Source organism: Lissotriton vulgaris, chromosome 9, assembly GCF_964263255.1.
Source record: "Lissotriton vulgaris chromosome 9, aLisVul1.2, whole genome shotgun sequence".
Lineage (NCBI taxonomy): Eukaryota > Metazoa > Chordata > Amphibia > Caudata > Salamandridae > Lissotriton > Lissotriton vulgaris.
In genome coordinates this window covers 879,228,647-879,241,652 of record NC_141697.1, presented here as the reverse complement: position 1 = coordinate 879,241,652, position 13,006 = coordinate 879,228,647, and the positions used below count along the sequence as shown (strand labels likewise).

Below are 13,006 nucleotides of genomic sequence, written 5' to 3'. Positions count from 1 at the left end.
AGTCCATGCGGTTGGACGCCGCCTACGCCTACATTGCGCCCGGTGGCGCTTAAAAGTAAGACAGAGCTCCCGCAAAGCGGGACACTCGCGGGAGGCGCCGGGAGAAGCCCCGGACAAGGACTGGACCGTCCTAGGCCGTCTGAGGCCAGAAGAGGCCGGGCAACACCTCTTAATTTTGGATTTTTTGGATCTTTCTCTGCTCTACTAAACTTAAGGTACTATAATTCTCCCCAAAGAGCTTGTTGTTCTGCTCTCTTTTGTGCTATTGTTGTGCTTGTGATGGCCCCACCAATTCCTCCTTCTTGGGCACAAGGGAAACATGCCTGTGCAAAGAAGCTATCATTACCCAAAGTCAACCCTCCTCTAACAGTACTTACCACAGCTAAAGACCTAATGCTCCAAAAAGCGATAGGTGTGGTAACATCTGAAATTGAATTGACAGAAAGACATCTTTCTATTACACCTGACTGCTTTTTACCAGTGTCACCTTCTCCAGATGTTGCATTAAGTTTACCTGAATCTATTGGCCCCACTATTTGGTTACAGTTATTAATGATCTTATGTTGCCATCAGGTTCAGATCTTAAGTCAGAATATTCCCCCCACCGGAAAAGGATCTTGGGCATTAATCGGGGCTCTAGAAATAGAAAACCTAGGGGGCGGTGGTAAGTGGCACCAAGAAGTCAACTAAATGTGGTGCTGTAGAGTCTTTTTTTTTTCTTTTTTTTTTCTTACATATTCTCCAGTCTCCGAAGAGACTGTCAAAAATTGTCATTTCAACTATATTTCAAGTCTCCATGACGGGGTATTGGGTAAAGTTTTCAATAAGCAATAATCGCGCCTCGGTTAAACCGCATTGGCTACGATACTGCCACTGCGCTGTAGAGTCTAACGTTAATGAGCCCCAGCAGGCCCATACCTACCCTTTTTGGGCCCAGGCTCTAATGGTCGACTTTTCGCCCAATGCAAAATGTTGATATGGGAAGAGATTCATCCAATTCTTCAACATCTTCAAAATTATACACCCCCCACAATTCCACCACCAATACATCCTAATAAGGAAGCAATTACCTACGTTGATGATAACACACACAACGTGGGATCTCTTATACCTCAGGATGCAACCATGAACCGGTGTCCACATTCACCTAAAGCTTCCAACAAACAGGTGCCCAAACATTCTAAATCCAGCAATTCAACGGGCACTGGAAACCCTTTCCCTGGTCAAGGCCCTTCTTGATTAGTATCAGCACAAGGTTCCCAGGGGGATATCCCTAAACTGCCATGCCATTTAGTGGACCTAAAAATCAATCTGAGCCAAATATAATTGATGGGGATTCAATTGCGTTGCCCAATGCCGAAGGGAATGTAGGGGATGGTAGTGGTTTGACTCGACAATCCTCTCTTCCCATTATTAATCTTCCGCCTGAGGCTGTTCCATATGTGATCGTCTTGGTGGGAATTCTGGAATTAAAGGAAGATCATAAAGAATCCCAACTAAAATTACGAAATAAGATCTTGTACTGGCTAGTGAAGAAGAAGCAGTTCCCTTATGACAAGACTGGTGACATTTTGATGGTTAGGAGGGTTGCATGGGTGGGCCCCACCCACAAGTCCATTGGTGGAGATTGCGTAATTATCAACTTCAGGCATCCAGGAACTATCCAAAGAATAATGTCTCATGTTTCACTCCCTTCCAACCAATCTTTTTCTATCAGAGCCCTTATCCCAGATTTTTTCTATCCTGGGCCAGGGAGGGTAGGCTTCTTTCAGCCCATAAATTGTTTTAACCAATGGGCCAATAATTCTCTTAATACCCCTACCTTTTGCTACCGCAATCCATTTTTTTTGGCCTTCCTGTTTCAAATCGTTTTGTCCCCCTAGAGGACGTTGACTGACTAAGTGGGCAGGTTATCCTCGAAACCCTGTCTCCCAACCCAGGTCATGCGTGGCTACATCTACCAAGGACTTGTCCCCTGGAAAAATAGATCCAGCTGCCACCACTCCAGGTGGGGATTTTTTTTTAGTAACTCTAGACCATCCAGAGCCAGCCTTATCTGAAGGTCACTTTCAACCGGACAATCCATTAAGGGGCTGCAGGGAGGTGGAAGCCAGCAATGTTGATACTGTAATCATTGATAGTAGTTTTGCTAGGCAAGCCCCAGTGACTAGGACTGAACCTGGTCACAATGGTTGGGCGAAAGGTTGTAGTGATAACATTTCTATTCTATCCTGGAACGTTGCAGGACTCCCCTATTAAGATGCATAGCCCTGACTGGGAAGGCTTTATAGACAAATTTGACATCTGTCTCTTTCAAAAGACGTGGGCTAGGGAAAACGTGCATAGGACAGGATTTCTGTCAGTAAACACTCTGGCTTCGTTGGGTGCGAGAGGAAGACCCTTTGGAGGCATGACTATTTTTGTAGGCTCCCATCTAGGGTGTACAGTGACACACTTAAATCCCCCTTCGTTAGATCTTCAATGAATTAGACTCTCATTTACTCCAAAGTTTAGTCTAACCCTTATTAATGTATATTCTCGTCCTACCAGGGCGGGCAAAGAATCTCCTACTTTGGATATACTAGATAACTTCATCACAAAGGTCAAGGGTGAGACACTTAAATCCCCCTTCGTTAGATCTTCAATGAATTAGACTCTCATTTACTCCAAAGTTTAGTCTAACCCTTATTAATGTATATTCTCGTCCTACCAGGGCGGGCAAAGAATCTCCTACTTTGGATATACTAGATAACTTCATCACAAAGGTCAAGGGTGAGAGTACTTTGAAAGTTGTGGGAGATTTCAATTGCCAATATGAGCTGCTCCCAGGCCTGCTAGTATGTATCTCTAGCACCGAGGACTCTCTATGGTCCATCCCTGATCTGCGTATTTCTCCGATCAGGCACCCGGACCCCTTTAGCACTCCAAATAAATTCCATCGCATTGGGCTACTCTGTGAGAGCTTGTAATGGTCGTACTAAATCTGACCTAGAGGGTAATCATATTTTCAATCGGCTAGCCCAATCCTCCCTTATTGACTATATTCAGGTCGAGGCTTGTACCTTGCCCAAGATCATTGATTTTGTGGTCCTAGTTCAGGACACCCCCCGCGCCGCACGGCCACCAGCTGCTGCGTGTGCCTCCCGCCTGCCTGCCTCGCTGCCCCGGCTGCCGCCGCGTGACCACGCCCCCTGCCATCGAGCAGCGTGGTCTGTGCTCGCCTGACCTGCAGGCTCCTGTGCCCCGCTATCTTGCCTTGTACCCCTGTATTTATTGTACTGAATTGTAATTTTGTTTTTCTTTAGTGCCTGTTTGCCTGTTTTTTTGTTGCCCCCCGTCTCTTCCCTCCCCGCTTCCCGCTTCCCACCACCGCCGCTAACCCCGCCCCGTTTTTCCTTCTGTACCCTCCCCGCTCCCGCCTCCCAGCTGCTCCGCCCTCCCTCGCACTTCGCCATATATGGCGACCGTGCGAACGCGCAGCGGGCGTGCCGATTGTGCGCCGAAGGCGCGCCAAAGGTAAGCCCGTCTGCGCCCGTCCGCGCCTGGACCGCGCCCAGTGCCAGGACCCCTGGCCCCCGCCGAAGCAAGACGACCCGCCGGACCTACGACGCCGCAACACTCATCGCACTCAACACCGGCGGGATCCCTGAATGCTACCGAGCCACCCCGAAGCACACCCATGGACCCTTCAGCTGCCACGCCTGCAAGTTCACCTGCATCCGGACCTGCCTCGCACCAGCACCCACCAAGCCGAACACCAGCAGCAACCACCTCAAGTGCATCCTGCTCAACACCGCTCCGTCCACAGACACGCCATCGAACTCTGGAACCTCCTCGACACCACAGCCCCTGACGTTGCCTTCCTCACGGAAACCTGGATGAACGACTCCTCAGCACCCGACATCGCCATCGCCATCCCAGAGGGATACAAGATCACCCGCAGAGACCGCATCCAACAGACGGGAGGAGGCATCACCATCATCCACAGGGACACCATCCACATCTCGACCAACACCGATGACACCCTGACAACCGCCGAACACCTGCACTTCCAGATCCACACCGACTCGAACACCACCCTCAGAGGCACCCTGATCTACCGACCCCCGGGACCACGCACACAATTCAGCGAGGACATTGCCGACTTCGTCAGCCCGCATGCCCTCCCCTCCGCTGACTACATCCTCCTGGGGGACTTCAACTTCCACCTGGAGAACAACAACGACCGCAACACCATCACCCTGCTCGACAACCTCGCCAACCTCGGACTCAAGCAGCTGGTGTCCACCCCCACCCACCTCGCAGGACACACACTCGACGCCGTCCTCTCGTCCAGCAAACACATCGCCTTCGGCCACGCCACTGGACTCCACTGGACGGACCACAGCTGCGTCCACTTCACCTTCAGAAAAACGACGATCCACCACCACCAGCAACAGGTTGCTCGAAGAAGCTGGAACAAGATCACAGCCGACCAGCTCGCCGCTTCCCTGAGCCAGCACCCTCCCGCCAGCTCAGCGAACCCCAGCCAGGCCGCCGACAACCTCACGAAGTGGATCAGCAGCTGTGCGGACGAACTCACCCCACTAAAGACCCCGCCCAGCAGACCCGGCAGCAAGAAGGCCCCTTGGTTCACCAACGAACTCAAGAGCTCCAAGAAGAACTGCCGAGCCCTCGAGAAAGCCTGGAGAAGGGAACCAACACCGGACAACATGACCACCCTCAAGCTTGCCACCCGGAAGCACCACCAACTGATCCGCGCCACCAAGAAAACTGCATTCAAGGACCGACTGGACAACAACGCACACAACTGCAAGGAACTCTTCAACATCGAGAAAGAGCTCTCCTACCCCAACGCCGGAAACAACGACATCACCCCATCGCAAGACCTCTGCAACTCCCTCGCCTCCTACTTCCACAACAAGATCGCGGACATACACAACAGCTTCAGCACTCAACCGACGCACGCCACGACCGAACCCCCGCCCCCCACCACCACCCTACGCGCCTGGACTCCGATCAACACCGAAGACACCATCCGCACGATGAACTCCATCCACTCCGGATCTCCGACCGACCCCTGCCCTCATCACGTCTTCAACAAGGCCGACGCTGTCATCGCACCCCACCTGCGGGACATCATCAACACCTCCTTCGACACCGCTACCTTCCTGGAGAGCTAGAAGCACGCCGAACTCAGCGCCCTACTCAAGAAGCCATCAGCCGACCCCACCGACCTCAAGAACTACCGCCCCATCTCGCTGCTCCCGTTTCCTGCAAAAGTCATCGAGAAGACCGTCAACAAGCAGCTGACCGCCTTCCTCGAGACGAACGGATCCCTCGACCCCTCACAGTCTGGCTTCCGAGCCAACCACAGCACCGAGACCGCCCTCATCGCTGCCACCGATGACATCCGAGCCCTGATGGACAACGGAGAAACAGCGGCCCTCATCCCCCTAGACCTCTCCGCGGCATTCAACACTGTCTGCCACCGCACCCTAGTACAGCGCCTCAGCAACGTCGGAATCCAGGAGAAGGCTCTGGAATGGATCATCTCCTTCCTCGCTGGAAGAACACAGAGAGTCCGCCTACCACCGTACAAGTCAGAGGCCACCGAAGTCATCTGCGGCGTCCCTCAAGAATCCTCGCTGAGCCCCACCCTCTTCAACGTCTACATGAGCCCCCACGCGGCCATCGCACGCCAACACAACCTCAACATCATCTCCTACGCCGACGACACCCAGCTGATCCTCTCCCTGACCAACGACCCCGCCGCCGCCAGAGCCAACCTTCACGAGGGGACGAAAGACGTAGCCGAGTGGATGACGACCAGCCGCCTGAAACTGAACTCAGACAAGATGGAAGTCCTCATCCTGGGTTCCTCGCCCTCCGCCTGGGGCGACTCCTGGTGGCCCCCCGCCCTGGGCACCGCACCCAAACCGACAGACCACGCACGCAACCTGGGCTTCATCCTGGACTCCTTCCTCTCCAGGACCAGACAAGTCAACGCCGTCTCCTCGTCATGCTTCAACATCCTGCGCATGCTACGGAAGATCTTCCGGTTGATCCCCACCGAGACCAGGAAGACAGTCACCCAGGCCCTCGTCACCAGCCGACTGGACTACGGCAACGCCCTCTACGCCGGAACCACCGCGAAGCTCCAGAAGAGACTCCAGCGGATCCAGAACGCCTCAGCCAGACTCATCCTCGACATCCCACGACACAGCCACATCTCCGGACATCTGAGAGACCTGCATTGGCTCCCCATCAACAAAAGAATCACCTTCCGTCCCCTCACCCACGCACACAAAGCCCTACACGATCAAGGCCCGAGCTACCTCAACAACCGCGTCAACTTCTACACTCCCAAACGCCAACTCCGATCAGCCAGTCACGCCCTCGCCGCCGTCCCCCGCATCCGAAGAACAACAACAGGAGGAAGGTCCTTCTCCTACCTGGCCGCCAAGACCTGGAACTCCCTCCCTCCCGACCTGCGCCTGACCCAAGACCACCTCTCCTTCAGGAAGAAGCTCAAGACCTGGCTCTTCGAGCAGTAGCAGCACAACCCCCCCCCCCCCCCAAGCGCCTTGAGACCCTCCGGGTAAGTAGTGCGCTCTATAAATAAAAAGATTGATTGATTGATTGGTCCTTCCTCGCCACGATAGTGACCACAATGCCCTGGTACTTGACCTAAATCTCCCTGAATTGGGCATAACCCAGGGCGAAGGAGAAACCACCTGGGAGCCCCTATTAATATCCAACAACAGAAGAAGGGTCAAATGGCCATCTGTTAAAAACTCTCCTGAACTTATGAGTTTACTGTATCAAAGTGTCCTTCGGGCACTTGATGATCTAAGTGGCCACCTAGAACGGGGGCAGGAAGCACTTCCCAACCAAATCCTTAACATCCATTCAGAACTAATAACGAGTCTTATGCAATTACTTAATCCACCTGCGCGCAATCCAAGAAAAAATAGGAGGGGTAATTCTTGGTTAAACGCTAATTGTAAGGCAGCCAAGGTGGCACTCCTGGCTGCTATTAGAGCCAAGAATAGATTATTAATCCAAACCAAGAGGCATGAGTATAATAAAGTACAGTCTGATGCCAAACAGACCTGGGAGAATTCTAAATGGACTGCTATAAAAAATGCCCTTGGGTGCAGGGACAGGAGGAAATTTTGGTCCATTGTTTGCTCTGGTAGTAAGGTGGGTCAAAAGGTTGACGTTTGTAACATCGCACCAGAGAGATGGGTCGAACATTACTAGAAGCTATATGCTTCTCCCACTGAAGTTGGTTCCACAATGGATGCTTCTATTCAGGTACCCTCTTATGTCCTAGCGCCAAACAGCAATCTGGTCCTCTCTCCCTTAGCCCCCTATAATAGCCAACCCTTGGAATCTAAAATTACACTGAAGGAGCTCGAAACATCTATAACTAGGCTCCCATTGGGTAAGGTGCCTGGTCTCAACAAAATTCCTGGAGACCTCTTTAAAGATCAAATAGCGGTCTGGGCCCCTTATCTGTATATCTTATATAATGCTATAATGCAGGGTGCCATCTTACCCAATACTTGGGTTGGTGCTGAGATCATACCGGTGTTTAAAAAAGGTTCTCCACTTCTCCCGGTCAATTACTGTCCAATCAGTTTGATCAACGTTAGTCAAAAAAAAAATTATTGCATTATTTTGGATCGGCTTCAGTTTTGGATGGAGGAACATCAGATTCTCAGCCCTTTTCAGGCCGGTTTTACGGAAAAGACCTCCACGGTTGACCAGTTATTAAGACTCCAGCTTCTTTACTGGAAGACCGTGAGAGTAGAGGGTGGCAGCCTCTACTTAATTTTTGTTGACCTCAAAACGGCCTTTGATCTAGTACCACGTAAAATCCTTGAGCTGTTTTGGAGGACTTGGGGGTTCTGGCTTACCTTCTCAATATCATTAAGAGACTCCACTTTAACAACTTTGCACAAATTAGGAGTGGTAAATGGGGTAGTCTGACACCCAAAATTCCAGTCAACAGGGGAGTCAGACGAGGGTGTGTGTTAGCTCCAACCCTTTTTTGTCTCTTCGTCAATGCCCTGATCTCCCACCTCAAGGGAGTCAAAGATATTGATGCCCCCAAATTGAACAACGAACAGGTGGTGGCACTGATGTTCGCAGATGACACCCTCCTATTGTCCAAATCATCTATGGGTATTCAACTGACCCTGGATAGTTTTGTTAACTTTAGCCATCTAGGGGGTTAGAAATTAATGTCCACAAAACCAAGTTTATGATCTGTAACCCACCAAAGACTAGATGCTCTAATCCCTCCCTAAATGGCACAGCTTTGGATAGGGTAACAATCTTTGAATATATTGGTATTACCCTTATAGATAAAATGGACTGGGCACCCCAACTTGCAAAGGCCAAACTTAGATTAGTTCAGACCACGGGTGGCATTTTGAAAATCCATCGAGAATCCAACTTTAAGCCAGTTGCTTTCATCATAGAAATTTATAAAGCCCAAGGTCAGGGAGCAATTTTATATGGGGCTGAACTCTGGGGCCATTGCCCGGTGGATGGCATTAGCAAAGCTGAAAACCAATTCCTAAGATCACTGCTGGCACTTCCATCTAGTACCCCCCTGATCCCTATGCGATTGGATCTCGGCATAACACCTATTCAAGAGGTAGTCGCACTACGCCCTGTAATTTATTGACGCAGACTATGGGTAGCCCCCGAATTATTATGTTTTAGACGAGCATTAGAAGAGGTACTGGGCCTCCCTGGTTCTGAGAACCTGCCATGGTTTGCCTTTTTAAAAAGGGAAAGTAATAGACTGGACATACCCGATCTATGGTCTAACCCAGCTGTGGTTTGTGCACAACTGTCTCGTGCAGAGTTAGTCAACCTTGACCGTCGGTCCAGGATCTTGGCCACCATTGGCAGTTCTTCCTTAGGCCCACTCACTGTCAAGTTCCTTAATTTTAAAGATGATTATTTAATTGAGCCTTTTCTTGACGAGATCTTACCTATTTCAGCGAGGACATTTTACCTACAATTCAGATATGGTACTCTTCCTCTTAGGATCTTCTCCCATAAATGGTGTACTAATAAATTAATTAACTGCCCGGCGTGTGGAGCCAAAGAGTCAAGTCAAGTCAAGTCAGAGAGTTTATATAGCGCACTACATACCCAGAGGGTCTCAAGGCGCTTAGAAAGGGGAGGAGTATTACTTGTCAAATATCCACGTTTTAAGTTGCTTTCTGAATGCTAGGTGGTTCTGGGTAAGGCGAAGGTAGGCGGGGAGTGAGTTCCATGTTTTAGCAGCCAGGTATGAGAAGGATCTGCCTCCCATGGTGGTCTTGTTGATGCGAGGTACAGTGGCGAGGGCTTGGCTGGAAGAACGTAGTTGGCGGGAGGGGGTGTAGAAGGACAGTCGTGAGTTGAGGCATTCTGGTCCGATGTCGTAGAGTGATTTGTGTGCGTGGGTTAGCAGTCGGAAAGTGATCCTCTTATTGACGGGTAGCCAGTGGAGGTCTTTAAGGTGACCAGAGATGTGTTCGTTGCGTTGGATGTCTAATATGATCCTGGCTGAGGCGTTTTGGATTCGTTGGAGTTTCTTCTGGAGTTTAGCGGTAGTACCTGCGTAGAGGGTGTTTCCGTAGTCCAGTCGGCTCGTGACCAGAGCATGGGTGACTGTTTTCCTTGTTTCGGTGGGGATCCAGCTAAATGTTTTTCTGAGCATGCGAAGAATGTTGAAGCAGGAAGAGGATACGGCGCTGACTTGTCTGTTTATTGAGAGTGAAGAATCCAGGATGACGCCTAGGTTCCGTGCGTGGTCTGTCGGGATGGGTGCTTTTCCGAGGGCTTCCGGCCACCAGGAGTCGTCCCATGCAGAGGGGGATGTACCTAAGATGAGGACTTCTGTTTTGTCTGAGTTCAGTTTCAGACGGCTTTGTTTCATCCATTCGGCAACTTCTTTCATTCCTTCGTGTAGGTTAGTTTTGGCGGTGCTGGGGTCATTGGTGAGAGAAAGGATTAGTTGAGTGTCATCCGCGTAAGAGATGATGTTGAGGTTGTGTTGGCGGGCGATGGCCGCGAGGGGGCTCATGTATACGTTGAAGAGGGTGGGGCTGAGAGAGGATCCTTGTGGTACGCCACAGATGACTTCAGTGGCCTCGGACTTGAATGGTGGGAGGCGGACTCTCTGGGTTCTTCCGGTGAGGAACGAGGTGATCCATTCAAGTGCTTTTCCTTGGATTCCGATGTTATTGAGGCGTTGTAAAAGGGTGCTGTGGCAGACTGTATCGAATGCTGCAGAGAGGTCGAGGAGGATGAGGGCGACTGTGTCTCCATTGTCCAGTAAAGTTTGAATGTCGTCTGTTGCTGCGATAAGGGCGGTCTCAGTGCTGTGTTTTGCTCGGAAACCAGATTGTGAGGAGTCGAGGGATTTGTTGGCTTCGAGGAAGGCGGCGAGCTGGTTGTTGACAGCTTTCTCGATGACTTTGGCCGGGAATGGAAGGAGCGAGATGGGGCGGTAATTTTTGAGTTCGGTGGGGTCCGCTGTGGGTTTTTTCAGAAGGGCGGTGAGTTCAGCGTGTTTCCAGTCTTCCGGGAAGGTGGCGGAGTTGAAGGAGCAGTTGATGACTTCTCGGAGGTGCGGTGCTATGACGGAGTCTGCTTTGTTGAAGATGTGGTGAGGACATGGGTCTGTGGGGGATCCTGAGTGGATGGAATTCATCAGGCGGATTGTGTCCTCAGTGGAGATTGGGTTCCAGTCGTTAAGGGTGTTCATGGGGGGAGAATGTTCAGCAAATGGTAGGGTGGGCTGGTTTCCGGGTTGGTTGTCGAAGCTGTTGTGGATGTCTGCAATCTTGTTGTGGAAGAATGAGGCTAGGGAGTCGCAGAATGCTTGAGAGGGGGTGATGTCGTTGGAGTTGGCTGAGGGATTGGAAAATTCCTTGACGATGTTGAAAAGTTCCTTGCTGTTGTGGGCGTTGTTGTCAAGTCGATCCTTGAATGCTGTTTTCTTGGCCTTTCGGATTAGTTGGTGGTGAGTGCGGGTGGCGTTTTTGAAGGCGTCCTTGGTGCTAGTGGTTGGGTCTTTTTTCCAGGCCTTTTCAAGGGAGCGGCAGAGTTTCTTGGACTTCTTAAGATCATCGTTGAACCATGAGGCCTTTCTGCTGCCAGGTTTGCTTTGACGTTTCTTCAGTGGTGCTAAGGTGTCGGCGGTGTTGGATAACCATAGGGTGAGGTTGGCGGCGGCTTCGTTTGCGTTAGAAGAGTGGGCTGGGGTGTTTAGAAGGAGCGATGCGGAGATCTGGTCCGTGGTGATTTTGTTCCAGTTTCTTTGCAGAGTTGGTTGGAGGTGGTTGGTGGGTTTTTGTTTGTTGTAGGTGAAGTGAACGCAGCTGTGGTCAGTCCAGAGGAGATCCGTAGTGTGGCTGAAGGAGACATGATTGCTGGAGGTGAAGATGGGGTCGAGTGTGTGACCTGCGATGTGGGTGGGGGAAGTGACCAGTTGTTTAAGTCCGAGGTTGGCGAGATTGTCCAGGAGGGTGGTGGTGTTGCGGTCGTTGATCTTTTCAAGGTGAAAGTTGAGGTCTCCCAGAAGGATGTACTCTTTGGAGGGGAGCGCGTGAGGAGTGATGAAGTCCGTGATGTCTTCACTGAATTTTGGCAGGAGAAGATCTTTTTTGTAGTAACTGTTTGTGGTTAGTTGAACCTACTCATGAATTTACTAAGTATTTATGTTGATTTTTTTTCAATGTATTTATATTTTTATAATCATTGCTATTTGCTTAAGTTTTAATATGTCATGAATGGCTGCTATGTATCTTTTATGGTCTTTGACCGAAATAAAGATTACTTGACTGACTGCCAATCCCTAAGAAGAAGAAAATACAGCATATTAATATGCTCTCTAAGGGTGAATTACTTTTTTCCTTCTTTGATAAACAAAGTGGATTATGGTGCAAACCAACTCACTTCATGGGAAGGTTCAACTGTTTGTGCAGTGTCCTTGCTTCTCTCCGTGCTTCGTTTTGCTGATAAAGAAAAACCAAATGAACTGCACAAAAATGACTGAAAGCCACTAGTTCATCTGGTTTGTCTGCAGAGTAAATTGGTCAGTTTATATAGCCAAATTTCGTAAAAACAAGCAGATTGAAAAAATTGACAAAATGTAGTGTTTCACAATTCAACACATTTTTCACCTACCTCTATTCCCAATATGTAGATCTCCCGTGAAGATTGTCCATACCTCCCATCGCTTTATCTTTTAAACATTAATACCAAATGGTCTAACAAAAGAAAAGACATAGCTCAATTTTACCTTGAACTTGCACAAACACCTCTTTATTTCCTGCATTTGGCAATTTCACAAATTATTCAGAATAACAGTAGCTCACTGGTTGGATCTCCCTTTTGCACCTACTGAATTCCCATGTCACCCCTCTATAAAGAGTTCCTGGGTGAATAACACTAGTGCTTAACCCTTTACAGATTAAAAAAATGAGCCACGCATACATACAGATACTATCCAAGGGAGACAATAAACAGACAAAGGCAGTAGGGCGCTTCTTTTCCCTGTAAACAAGTGTACAATCAGGGATGGTGTAAGAAACTGAGTTACTGGTTGAGCGGGGTGAAACCCTACTCAATAAGTAACCACAGTTCTTGTCAGGCTTGTGAGGCTTCAAGCAAACTTCTAACTAACCTGTGCACAACCCTTTGGCAGCTGGACAGAGAGCAATCAAGCTTAACTTAGAGGCAATGTGTAAAGTATGTAAGCAGTCCTTCAAATGTAATGAAGTAAAGCACAACAAAAAAAAAACCCACCCCAATTTAGAAGGATAGGGTAACATTTAATAAATAAAGCAAGACCAAGACAACAAAAGTCAAATCACGTAGAACTGAAGATATGTAATTTTAAAGATTTAAGTGAAAATAGCACCAGAAGCCCAAAGTGCCATTCGCAGCTTTCTATTTGTGCAAGACTGTTAGAAAGTCACAAGTTCAA

At 49.6% G+C, this 13,006-nt stretch overlaps 1 non-coding gene across 1 annotated transcript; it reads right to left on the bottom strand.

The window, feature by feature from the left end:
* Positions 1-745: 745 nt before the first annotated feature.
* On the bottom strand, positions 746-885 carry LOC147692420 (U4 spliceosomal RNA). The gene has a single exon (XR_015300212.1). It is a non-coding gene; the product is annotated as a U4 spliceosomal RNA (small nuclear RNA).
* Between the last annotated feature and the right edge of the window lie 12,121 nt (positions 886-13,006).